The sequence below is a fragment of the Equus quagga genome, chromosome 6 (genome assembly GCF_021613505.1).
Source record: "Equus quagga isolate Etosha38 chromosome 6, UCLA_HA_Equagga_1.0, whole genome shotgun sequence".
In the NCBI taxonomy this organism is placed as follows: Eukaryota; Metazoa; Chordata; class Mammalia; order Perissodactyla; family Equidae; genus Equus; species Equus quagga.
The window spans coordinates 127,691,616-127,705,705 of NC_060272.1; the positions used below are offsets into that span (position 1 = coordinate 127,691,616).

The following is a 14,090-nucleotide window of genomic DNA, read 5'->3' on the forward strand; positions in this document are numbered from 1 at the left end:
AGTATGAATTTGTATGCACCCTAATGTATACCTCACAGGTGCTGAGTATACAAATGTAGTGATAACAACATTGGTTTTAGAATCCTGACTGGGCCATTTGCTAGTTGTCTAACCTTGGTTGAATTACTGAGTCATTCTTAGCATCTTTTTATTCATGCATAAAATGAGTTACTGTCAGTTTTCAGCATTAATACTCAATTAAGTAAGGATGCAGAGAATAGTACCTTGAAAACAGTAGGAACTAAGGAAGTTATCTTGACCTCCTTTCTCTCCTATTCAACTGACTTACCCAAATAACTTTGAAATGCATGTTGGGACAAGTGGATGCAATATTCAATGCATACATTGTTTTGCAATTCAGTTGAACTATTTTAGGAATAATAATTCCTAAATAATAATAATAAATAAATAATAAATAATAAAAATAAATAATAAATAATAATAATAATTGTAATAATATGATAAAAGTAAAACTGGCTAAGAGAAGGTGAGAAAGCAATTCTAATAGCTTTTCAACATGTAGGAGAGTCAAAACTACAAAAACAAGCCATCACAATCAAAGCACGATTGGACTTCACAAATCCACAGTATGTATGTTCCTCCTTTCTGGAAAATGCAAGTAAATAAGATAGTTTTTAGCATTCACTGTGGGCTGGTGACGTGCTGTGTGCTATTATTGAATGAGTTAGGCTTAGTTTTCCCATTATCATACAAGCTAAATTTGGTATTGAACACAAGCGCCTAACGCAGAAGCTCTGGGGAAGTCTGAGCAGACGGCAGCATAAACATGTGCCTTTGAGCTACACAGGGATGACTCAAAGAAAGCTCGCTGTAAGAACTGAAACTTGGGGAGTCATTTGAAGATGGAGAAGCAGGTACCACTTCAGAGAAGCAGGGAAAAAATTATTCCACGTGAGAAAACAGCCAGAAATCAAAAACTGAAAAACAAATGAGTGAGGAAGAAGGAAGGAGGAGATGACAGATAAGACATACTATGAGGCCAAATGGTGAATTGATTCTACTGTTTGCTCAGAGCTGACAAGCAGAATGAATTTGCCTTGAATTTTTTAAACAACCTTAGCATACACATCCTTCTAATCCTTAAGGAGTTTTACTAAGGCAAAGAAAAGGTAAGTATGACATACCAGAACTTTCTTTCTATAGAAAGTATGAACAACAGTTGGAGTTTGGGCAGATCAAAGGATGTGAGAGTCAGCTCAAGAGTTTTATTATGTTCCTTACCTTTACGTTATTATTATTATTATTATTTCAGTTGATGGGAACATGGCATCACTGAGAACTGATCTTTGTCTTCAAGGAGATCACCATCTTGTGAGACAGACACTCAGGTAAACACACATTGAAAATTACATTATATATTCCATACTAGAAGTGAGAATGATGTGACATAGGAAACAGAAGAGAGGACTTATTCCAATTTGAGGACTTTGGGAAACATTCCTTTGGAAAATATTCCGGGGGATGTAAAAAAAATAAGTAAATTTTGTTTTAATTGAATATATGTGGTTACCAAGTGTAGAATGTTGGTAACGGTTTCTAGGAGGTGGAGGCACCAAGAGCAAAGTTGCAAAGGCATGAACCGGGATAGCATGGCTAAAGAAATTAAAGAAGCTGATTATTGTTAGATGCTGAATTGGGAGATAGGCGTTAAAGTTGATAGAAATTAAGATATAGAAGACCTTATCTGGAGAGATAAGGAGATTAGACAGGAAGGAGATTCTGCAGATCAAGTGTCAAAAAACCAAATTCTACAGATAGTCTCTTTTTTTGGTCCACAATGAATCAATAGAAAAAATTAGAAATTTCGTATTAAAGTCAGATATTTGACTTCTCTTACCAATGCTTTTATGGCAGTACCAATTCTTCGTTTCCTCATGGCTATAGTCCCCTGGACATGAGAAGGCTTCTACTCAGTGCATGCATTCTCTGTTGTGCCAGAGTGGAAGCATTGTACAAAGTTCACAGGCATTAGAGTCTAGCAAATGGATTAAAATATCTGGCTTTGGTATGCATTAGCTCTGTGTCCAAGGTAAATGTCTAACCTTTCAGTACATAAAAGGAGTAATAATAGATGTTTCACACGGTTATTATTAATATTTAATGAGAATTTATATAAAGCATCCAGTCCAGGACCTAGCCCACAGTGTATATGACAGGTTAAATTTCTTATTTTCAACACCAAGATACTCAGAGTAACTGCGCTGACTATTCAGACTGATGTTATGTCCATTTAGAAGATGGATAAAAAATTTAGAGAGTTTTTATTTAGTCATTAAATAATTACTGGATGCTTTCTAAATGTTTGGCACTGTTACGCACTGAATATAATGACTTATGAGATGCATGTTAACATTTTCCAGGAACATAGAGAATGGGTACCAAACCTAGCCCCAAAGGCTAGAGAGTTAATTCTGAACACCAACTGGCTAAGAGTTGACATAGTGTTTTGACAACTCAGTGATTGACTTTATTACAGAAATTTTGTAAATATTCACAATGAATCTCCTAACCCCTCGCCCCCTTTTTTTGTAGGTGTAGTCTATGATAAAATAGCTTCTTATGTTCAGCTCCAAAGAGTAATATGTCGGGGCAACAAACTGTGGCCCATTAAGATGCCTAAAGACCAGCTTTAATGAATCATTAAAGATTATTTATAGTCAGCATAGGAATATATGTAATTAGATACTTCTAAGGTGTTCATGAGGCTCAAGTAATGTGCTCTTTTATGGAGTAAAATATTTCCCTCCTGATTAAAAATACTCTTTGTTAAGTTGATTATCCATTTTTCCAGCTAGATAGCCTTAACTTGGTCATAAATACTACAAAATTAGTGGAATCTGACTTAATGATATTTGAATGTAATTCGAAATTGTCAAATTGTGACCTTTTTCATAAGAATAAATTTATTCCATTCAAATCCTATTGTCTGAGAGAATGAATAATATTGTACATCTATGGAAACTTGTCAGGATAGATGACAATTTAGTAGCTGTATTTAATAGCACTGACTAGAAAGATCAACTAAAAATATGGTTTAAACATGACAAATCTGTTTTGCTTTTTGCTAAATTGATCAAAACATACAGTGTTTTTCCCTTGGGAGAATTTTTACTCATTTGAAATGAGATTAAAAAAATATGCTAATACAGGACTTCCCACTCTGAGAGGAAATGCACTGAGTGCTTGTGTAAAGATTCTATGTGGCTCTTCCAGGTGCATTTAAAAAATAATAAATACTGAATTAGGACTTCCAGCTATGCAGAGTGAATAGGTTGCTAATCCTTCACACACACACACACACACACACACACACACACAGATACACACAAATGTAATGATGAGGATCGAGGCTGCCCCAGGGAGAGAAGCCCAAGGCATCCTGCCCAACATACTAATCTATATCATCCTCCAGAAAGAATAGGACATCCTGAACTGATCTGACCTGATTCCTATCCAAAGTTATAGGACCACCCAATAACCAGACCCCACCTGCACTGATACCATTTTAATGATTTGTTTCATGATCTTTCCTTTGTCTTGTAAAGAAATAACTCACATACCTATGCCTTATAAATTTAGCCCTACCCTCAACCCATTGCAGCTCTTTACTGCCCACGGGTCCTGTCCCCGTGCTACTCCATGCTATTCTCTGAATAAAAGAGGCCTACTGCCAGACCTTGAAAGTCCAACAAATCTTTCTTTTGACTCCTCAGCTCGCCGAGCCCACATCAGTAACATAGACAGAATTCTGTACAAAGAATCTGGACTCTGAAAATGATCAAAGGTAGAAGAGAAACTTAGAATCAATCATTAATTCTTGTAAAACTGCTACAACTTTGGGTAAGAAAAATGGGAGTCTTCCACGTTTTTGTCCGGTGGTGCTTTGTTCCTGACCCACTTCCACCTTCAACAGGTGAGAACTGTCACTCATTGGCTTGGGACTGGCTGCATAAACTTGCAGCTGTGCTTGCAGAGGGTGTGGACTCAATTTTGTACAGAAAATGTAAACACAAAACTCTGCAGATAAAAGTGGTGAATGTAGTGGGGAGCAACTGGAGGAAAATAACATCTCTGATAACCTGAGATTGTGATCCTGATTGAGGTGAATGGTGGATCAGACAGAACTTCATTAGGAGATTCTGGAAATAAGAGAGACATGGAATGGTTAGATAAGCTATGCATCCCTGACTGTCTAGGAAACTATACACTTGAGACAGCCAGTGGGAAGTAAATTTAAAAGAAGATTTGAAAATTGGCTGATTTTTGAATGCCCTCACCAAGCCACACACAGATTGATCATCAGAGAGAGGAAGCTCAAGATTTCTAAGCACAATATCTGCCAAATCATTGGCTGACCATTAAGCTATGGAGACACAAGGGTGACCCCTAAGACACAAGACTTAAACTAAAAATAAACAACTGTGTAGAATCCTACAGAAAAGAATAAACAGGAGGTATTGCCACCCTAGTGTTACCAGCTTTTAGTTACTATCAGCCCTGATACTGGTTCCCCTATAGTGAACCCAGCATATATGGGTTAGAGCTAAAGGTGCGCATTCCCAGTTCCTTGGTTCTTGGTTACACTTATATGTAAATGCTTGTGTCTGTAACCTCTGACTCCCTGAGCTATGGAGCCAAATAGAAGTTACAAATTGTTAAAGTCCAGATGACCTCACGCTGGGCTCCCACTAAAGTCGTGGCTAATCACAGGACTTTGAAGTTCTTTTACAGAGAAACTAATGTCCAAAAAATATCAGGAAACTGAAGCTTCTGAAGCCCAACTCCTTGGCTTCCTGATCTCAGAGTCTACCTTTCACTATGGAGATAAACATCCAAGGACACTCATCTGAGAAATCCTTTGTCTCCTCCTCTGGAAGCAGCTCCAGACGCAGGCCGATGGGAAAATGCTGACCAAGAAATCCATGGCCCCCCTCCGCTACCTAAAACCCCAAATAAAAACCCATACCTGTTTCTTAACGGGGAGCAATCAAGTTTTCAGGCACTGGCCCTTGCTTTGCTCCCTCTGCTTGGCAAAGTAAAGCCCTTCCTTTTTCACCCAAGACTCTGTTACTATTTGGATTGGCATCGGGATCAGAGACCAAACTTTCAGTCATACTAGATCTGTAGATTTATTGTCTATCTGACCTGTGCTGGGTAAGATGTACATAATCATGACAATTACCTCAAAGGAGCGTACAAGACATTATAATACAGTCAAAGAAATCAGAGCTATGTCCGACACACAGTAACTTTTCTGTTATTTCTATAGAAAGCAGTCAGTGTGCTTTTGCAAAAACAAATAAAAGCAAAACTTTATGAGAGTAGTAGTTTTTATTCGGATTAAGAGAGAACAAAAAGAAAACAAACAAACAAAACCAGGAGAAGCAAATTTACACAATAAGAAGTTCCTATATTTAACTTGCTGGTCTTAGGTCTCACGAATTCTTCAACTTGTGAATTTTGGGGTCCTTAATTCATTCATTCAACAATGATGTACTACTCTGTGTCAGAGGCTGTAAAGTTACTGGAAGCAGAATGATGACTGATGTGAGAATTATCAAAACAATGATACTATGAGATCTCTGTTTAAAACTGATTATAACTGTTTCATGTGAAGCAGAATCTCACTTTTAGTCATATGTCAAGACAGCTTAAAGGTAAGGGATGTCCTTCCTGTCAATATGTACTATCACCTCTGGTTGTTGGTGACTAAGTCCAATAGTTAAATATTGACCTAAGAATTAAACTTATGTTAAATTTAGCATCATGTGTCCCGTCAAATTATTGTAAAGTTGATGTAGCTGAGAAATAGATGTGTCTACCAGAGTTGTTCTACCTTCTTTGGATTTGTTATTAGTTATTTTATTCCATGAATTCAAGTGTGTTACTTCAGGAAGCATTGAGATCTTAGGACCAGACTTCTAACTTGAGAACTTAGAACCTGATATCAGAGGAGAATTTATTGTGGGGAGTGGTACTTATAATCCCTTTTGGCTTTTCCTCAATCAGCGCAAGAATCATTCATCCATTTCAGATTTGACTTTTGAAGGCTTGTCTACAAGGGGTGGTCAGAACTAAGGTTGCAGTTTCTGTTGTTGGTAATAACTCATGATGTCTTTGTTTCTGTACAGTTCTCCCTTGACCTTTAGACTCATATAGTTACTGGACTACTTGACATTTCCAAATGGATGCTTCATAGATATATCAAACAATGTTTTCCAAAAGGAACTCTTGATTTCATCCAACACACCTGATCCTCTTCTGGGATTTCGTCATTTCAGTAGTTGTTAAAACTACCTACCAAGATGCTCAAGCTGGAAACTAGTGTCTTCCTGAATCTCCCAAGGGTATCAATCTTTAACTCCTACCGTATTTGCCTTCTGAAGATAGCTCGTGCTCATTCATTTGTCTCTATCTACTCTATGACTATTTACATTCAAACTACTTAAATTATATCTTATACCTTTCCTCCTAACCAGTCTCATCTTTTTTGTGTGTGTGTGTGAGGAAGATTGGCCCTGAGCTAACATCTGTTGCCAAGCTTCCTCTTTTCGCTTGAAGAAGATTGTTGCTGAGCTAACATCTGTGCCAATCTCCCTCTATTTTGGGTGGGATGGCACCACAGCATGGCTTGATGAACAGTGCTAGGTCCACACCCGGGATCTGAACCTGCGTACCCCAGGCCACCAAAGTGGAGTGCGCGAACCTAACCGCTATGCCACAGGGCCAGCCCCAACCAGTCTCATCTTTAAGTCTCACCCTTGTTTAAATCCTTTTTTAAAAATAGCAACCAGAATAATCTTTTTAGACTATGAATTGGACAATATTATTCTCCTTAAAAAAATCTTCAACACCTTCCAATTGCCAGATGTCATCCAATTTCAAATACAAATTTCTTACGTGGCATCTCAGAATGCACATAATCTGGCCCCTGCACACCTTTCAAATTCTTTTCTCTCTACTCCCTCTTCCATGTATATTCTAGCCACCTTGGCCTTTTTTCAGTGTCTCATATTTGTCAGTTTCTGTCTCACCTCCATGTCTTGGTGACAGTTTTGTTTCTGTTTGAAAACATAGCTTTATCCTATGGATCTCAGGTTAAACTTTATTCTACAAAGACCTTTCCCAAACCGGAATAAATTGTCTAACCACTCTTTTTTATTTTATATTGTTCTGCCTTCAGTTATCACTTAAGTACGTCAATTTTTAAACATGCATTTTATATAGTCATCTCTATTGCTATACCTCTAAGTTGCAACATAGTTGCTTTTAAGGGAAGTGCTAAAAAAGCATATTTAACACCTCTTCATAATTTCTAAAGACTATACCACTCACACAAACAAAGCAAACCTACAAAACAAAAACGTCCATTACTAAGCAGTATATATTCATAATGCATAAATGAACACAAATAATTTGATTAAACACTGTTTAAATCATGCTCTGTAGAGACTAGCTCTAGGCTTAGGCCCTCAGCAAAGTGGCAAAGGACCGTCCCCATCCTCTGTCTGCAGTATGCTCTGAAATCCAGAGCCCACACTGACCAACACAACACATTGGTTAGTTAGCCTCTCCAAACACAAGGCTCACATCAGAGTTTCACCCCCGGTGCAGGATACTCCAGAAAAACCATATAATGCTTCTGGAAATTCTGAATTTGTGGAGAAATTACATTTTTAAAGAACTGTGTAGAAATAGAAAAAAAAAAGTAATATATCTTCGTTTCCTTTATAGAGCTAGTCATTTTGTTGGATTCAAACTGTAAAGATTATATAGAGTATATTTGATTTACTCATGAAGTTAAAATGGTTGGCATATTAAATTTAAAAGAGTAGTTTCTTTAGATTCTAATTTCTTATTAACTATTGGGATTTACTTTCATATTTGTTTAATTGTTACAAATGGCACTGCAAGCTGCTGAGCTTAAGACATTAAACATCTTTTAGTTTTTACTTATTTATCTGAAGCAGTAAACAACCAAGAAAATAAGAAACCATCAATATTACAACTAAACAAAGTCATCATGTTTTGTGGATGTGGTATCCACTTTGTTGTCTTAGAGATGCAGAAATACATAATTTCAGAAAAAGAGTTAAGGCAAACATATATATATATATATATATATATATATATATATATATTTTATTTTATTTTATTTTTCTGAAATTGTGTATTACCCGTTGGGTCTTGCCAGAAGAATCCAGAATGAAACATGGAGCTGTAACATGAGCATGAGGTAGGAGGGTGGTGTCGTCAGTTGGTGAGAGGATCTCTGGAGGCAGGAAGGGCAGAACCCAGCTGGGAGATGGAAGCAGATACAGTTGAGAATAGAGGAAAAAGGTGATGAGGAACGCAATAGAATCTTATGGGATAAATACCATAATCCCAGAACTGGGCTAGACAGTTTAAAGGTAAGTTAATTTAATCTTTGCATCAACTCTTTGAGGTATTATTTTCTTTAACTTACCTATCAGAGGCCCAAAACTCAGTATAACTTGTTTGTCCAAGTTCACACAGAAAGTGGCCTGTTCAGAAATGACAGAAAGACATATGTTGGTCTAAAACCAAGTCCTTTCCATCAGCTAAGCCAAAATCAGTGCTGTATCCAGAAAAGGGAGCCACGAAACAAGACTACATCCCAGCAGGAAGTGGAGAGATGGCCGTTACTGCTCTAGCATTCTATATGGCAGGCACATTTGTAGGCTTTGTGTTTATAGCAGTAAATAAAAGAGGCAAAGTTTTATCCTCATGGAGCCTATTGTCTAGTTGGGGAGACAGACAATGAAAAACGAAGATACAAATAAATATATGACATAAGTAGTTTGTAGTTATAGATACTTTGAAGAAAATTACAGCTATCCAAGTAGACAGCATGTGACAGAGGGTAAAAAGTGGCCATTTTAACTAAAGCAGCTAGGAAGGGCTCTCTGAAAAGCAGATATCTGACTAGAAACATCAATGAAGTAAGAGAGGGAACACCTGGAACAATAGTGTTCTGAACAGTCCAGCTCCTAGCGCCATGAGGCAGGACTGCTGTATTTGAGGGATGTTAGGAAGCCAGTGTGGTTGGAACTGAATGAGGGAGGCAGACAGCTCTGAAGATAAGATTGGAGACGAAGGAAGCAGATGGTTTATGTAAGTCTCTGTAGGCTATGGTAAGGAGTTCGTGTTTTATTTGATGTGATGTGAATTGAAGCTCTCAGATTTCGAGCCAGGGGGTGTCAGGAGCTGACTTAGATTAAACACCACACTTTTGCTGCTTTGTGAAGAATGGAACAAAAATCAGGGCAGGCAAACCAGTCAGGAGGCGATGACTCAGGGTTAGGACAGATGGTAATGGCTTGGAATAGGGTAGTAGGTGTACAGATTGAGAAGGAGTCATATCTGAGCTGTATTTTTATGGCATAGACAGAGAAGTGTCTGTGGTTGTAACAGAAGCAAAGAGAGAGCATGTAACAGGCTTTCCCAGAATTCCATTGCCCCATGTTGTTGCTGCTCTAGTTGGCTGTGATTTCAGCTCTATTACTCTCAGAAGGTCAAAGGATACTAGAAAGGAATCACGCAGCTTCTGAATTCACCATTTTCCAAACTCCAAGATTCTCATTGAAAATCTTTTCCATACTGTTAATTACCCTCACTATATGAGGGATCACTATCAGGGGCTTCCGCTTTGCAACTGTCTCATTGTGATCTCAGCATAAATTTCACAAAACTGAAGCTTTTATACACAGTCTTTTCTTGTGTTTACAATTATTTAGTTTATTTCTTGGAAAGATTCTGGGATTTCCATGTAGACATGGAGTTCGTCATTGTTCTTCTCCTTTGTTTGGTTTTCCCTTTCTGATGAGGAGTCCGATGCTCCCCCTTGTGAGGTCCTTGGTAACGTTGCGGAAGAGGACGTTTACTAATATTGTTGGGACTTTTCCATATGCCAAATTTGGGACAAAGCATCTTGTTCACATGATTTCACTTTAGCTTCAGAAGAACCATGGCAAATTTGTATTATTTTCATTCACAGAAGAGGACACTGAGGCTGAGAATTTAAATATCCCAATCAACTGAACATGAGCAAGCAGAAGAGTCAGGATTTGAGACTTTCCCTTTAACTCCCCCGTAACCACAAAGCACAAGTTCTGTCTGTTGCAGATGCTTGGCAGATCCCGGACTAAATTCCTGGAGCAGCCCCCGAAGGAATGCCTTTTCTACTTCAGCACGGTAAAGGTTCTTTCTGACATTTGGGCTAACTGCTGCTTAGTTTGTAACCCAGTCAAATGCAACGGCAGTTTTATATTTCTGCCTTTGAATCTCAGATCGAAGAAACTGGCAGCAGCATAAATTACTCAGTGTAAAAGAATTGTAATGATCTGACTTTGTCGATGGGTTGACACCAAATTCTTTTAGTCACATAAAACTTTTTTTTCATTAAAAATAAAAAATAGTTGCAGAGGAGTGAATTTGAGGAGTAATATAAGGACAATTTAACTCGAACAAGTTATTTTTTATAAAAGATTTGTAATAACAATGTTTCATATTCCATTTCTAGAGACGACTACCAAAAAATATACCTCCTTCAATGTTTGCTATTTCCATCACTTCCTTCTTTTCCCCTCAAGTCTACTCTAAAAAATGTTCATAATCTGCTCCAGATTGTATTTCCCTGCAGCTCCTCATCTGAGAAAGGGACAAGACAGAATCTTCTCACTTCGTGATAATTGGGCCATACTCAAGTATACTCAAACTACTTAAGGAGAAATGGTCATATTAACACCACCTATTTTTATCACACATCATAGTTTTTCTAATTTGTAGAGGCCTATGACTATTTTATCACAACTACAGAAAGAAATAGCAAACTTGTATGTTTATGACCCGAGAAAACAACACAGTTCAGTTCAATAGTCAGCACTTACTATGGGCTATGGCAAGAGAAACTGCTCTTGAGAAATTTGTAGCTTATGGAAGAACAAACATACACAGAGAAAAAAAATACATTCTAAGCTACAAATGCTATGAGACTCCCAAGGCGGTAATTTTTCTCAACTTGTAAATTCAAAAAAGACCCACTGGTGGGGATAACTAAAGATTGTCCAGGTGATTATAAATGAGAAGAGATTTCTGGCAGGGAAAACTGTTTGGAAATATGGTAATCTAGGGGGTAAGATATTGCTAGTTAGTATTCTGATTCTGGCTGTCTCCTCCCATCCCCCACCAAGAGCGTGGGCCCACTGAAGAGCTGAATCTCCATCTCTTCTTGCCATTAATAAGGTGATAGGCTATTCATAATGTGGTAGGAAGCAGGGCTAGTTTACACTCTGCTTTCTTCCCTTAATCATGGTGTGTGTGTATGGGAGGGGGGAACCAGCAAGGAGCTGAGTTTTCATTCCCATCCTACAGCAACAAAGCCGTATGAGCCAGTCCTCTGTTACTTCCTCCTTCATAGCAGCAGGACCCAGAGGGGAGCTGAGTTTACATCCCTACTTGGAGGTAATGAGGTGATTGGAGTCAGTGTCCTAGAGGATAGAATCAGTGAACTGGAGGATGGACCAATAGAATTTATCCATTCTCAACAAAAAAAGAGGGAATAGATTGAAAGAAGAAGTGAGCATCAGAGACCTGTGGAACATAACCAAGGACCTAGCTTCTGTTTCATAGGAGGTCCAGAAGGAGAGGAGAGAGAGATCAGGACTGGAAAAGTGTTCAAAAAGATAATGGTTGAAAACTTCCCAAATGTGGTAAAACAACAACATAAACTCACAGATTCAAGAAGGTAAGTGAACTTCAGATAGGATAAAATCAAAGAAATCTACACCAAGACACAACATAATTACAGATATGAAAACTAAAAGTGAAAAAAAATTATGAAAGCAACCAGAGAGATAAAACATTGTGATAAAGTCTGACTTGATTTTTGATGTTTGACTGCTGACAGCTTTCAACCTCACCACTCCTCTTGCCCTTTTGCCTCATAATATGAACAAGCTGATAAGAAAGCCTGATGTTCCCTGCTTTGGTGTAGGTGGGAAGTTGAAACCAGTGAAGATCTGGCCCACATGTGGGAACTGGCTCCTAAGTTGATACCTCTAACCACAATAAAATCCAAGCCAGTCTCCTCTTGTTGTCTCAAGTGATTTATCTATTTATTTACTTTTGGTGAGGAAGATTGGCCCTGAGCTAACATCTGTTGCCAATCTTCCTCTATTTTGATGTGAGATGTCACCACAGCATGGCTTGATGTGTGGTATGTAGGTCCGCACTCAGGATCTAAAGCAGTGAACCCCAGGCCACCAAAGCGGAGTGCACGAACTTAACTACTACACCACTGAGCCAGCCCCTCAAGTGATTTTTTATCTTGTTTTGGAACTTGTTATATTCTAACAGAAAATATCATTATGAGAGGAATAAACTTTTTCTTACCTTCTTGGTGCATATTTGGCACCATCAGTCTCCAAATCTAAACAAAATTTTGGGTGGGGTTTCTCTCTCATCTCTGTAATGACTACAATGGATGTAGTACTTATAGGGGGACAATAACTTGAATTAATTTAATTAGATTTCTTGTCTGAAACCATGGAGGCCAGAAGAAATTAGCACAACGTTTTTCAAGTACTGAAAAAAAGAGATGTCAACTGTGGATTCTATAAATGGTGAACTGAGATGCAAAAATCAACAAAATATAAGCAAATCTAATCTAGCAATGAATAAAAATAATTACGTACCCTGATCAATTGGAATTTATTTCCAGCTGTGCAAGTCTGGTTCAACATTCAAATATCAGTTAATGCAATCTACTGTAGTTATAATTTAAAGAAAAAAAATTACATGATCCTATCAACTAACTCAGGAATAACATTTGATGATATATAACACCTATTCATGATAAAAACTCTCAGCCAACTTAGGAAGAGGGCAGAGAGAGGAACTTCCTTTACTCGATGAAGAGCATCTACCAATAATCAGCGGCTGATAAAACTCCTCATTGTGAAAGATTGAATGGTTTTTACCTAAGATCGGGAACAAGGCAAATATGTCCACTATCACTACCTTTATCCAACAGTTGATGGAAGTTGTTTTCAGTACAATAAGGCAAGGAAAGGGAATAACAGATATACTGATTAGAAATAAATAAATAAAACTCTGTGGATGAAATGATTGTCTACGTAGAAAACCAGAAAGAACCTATAAAAATCCTGTAACTAATAAATGAGTTGAAGATGATGGCAAAATATAAGATGACCATGCAAAAGTCAATAGCATTTCTTTATACTAACAATAAATAGGTAGAAACCAAAATGAAAAAAAAATAATATTTCCTCAAAATAAGATGGAATACTTAGGTGTAAGTGGAACAACACATGCACAGAATCTGTGCGCTTAAAATTACAAAATACTGATGAGAGAAGTCAAAGAAGAGCTGCATAAATGGAGAGCCAGATTATGCTCATGGATTGGAAAACCCAACATAGTAAAGATGTCAGTTCTCCCCAGTTCGCATACAGGTTTAACAAAATTTATATCAAAATTCCATCAATATTTGTTGTTAATATAGACAAGATTATTCTACACTTTTTCTGAGAAGTTAAAGGAACTATAATAGATAAATACATTTTGAAAAAGAAGAATTTAGAGGAATTACTCTACCCAATTTCAAGACTTTTATATAGTGACTTTGCCTAGACTATGTAGTTTAAGTGGAGGAATCGACACATCAATGACCCAGAATAAAAAACCCAGAAACTGACTTACACAAATGTGTCCAACAAATTTTTGAAAAAGGTGCAAAGGCAATTCAATGGCGGATAGACTTTTAGGAAATTATGCTGAAGCTAGTGGACATTCATGACAAAAAAAATGAATCTTGACCTATGTTTTATACCTTATACAAAAATTAACTGAAATCGTTCATGGACTTGTGTAAAATGTGAAACTATAAAACTTTTAGTAAAAAATGTAGAAGGAGATCTTCAGGATCTAAGAAAATAGTTCTTAGATTTGGCACCAAAAGTTTAATCCAAAGGAATAAAAAAGCCAGTTTGATTTCATCAAAATAATAAAAGTTGGCTTTGCAAAAG

General features: G+C 37.4%; 1 pseudogene; it reads right to left on the reverse strand.

Annotated features, from left to right (window-relative positions):
* LOC124240812 (14-3-3 protein zeta/delta-like) overlaps positions 1-12,506 on the reverse strand; it is an 87,459-nt pseudogene extending 74,953 nt beyond the window's left edge.
* Between the last annotated feature and the right edge of the window lie 1,584 nt (positions 12,507-14,090).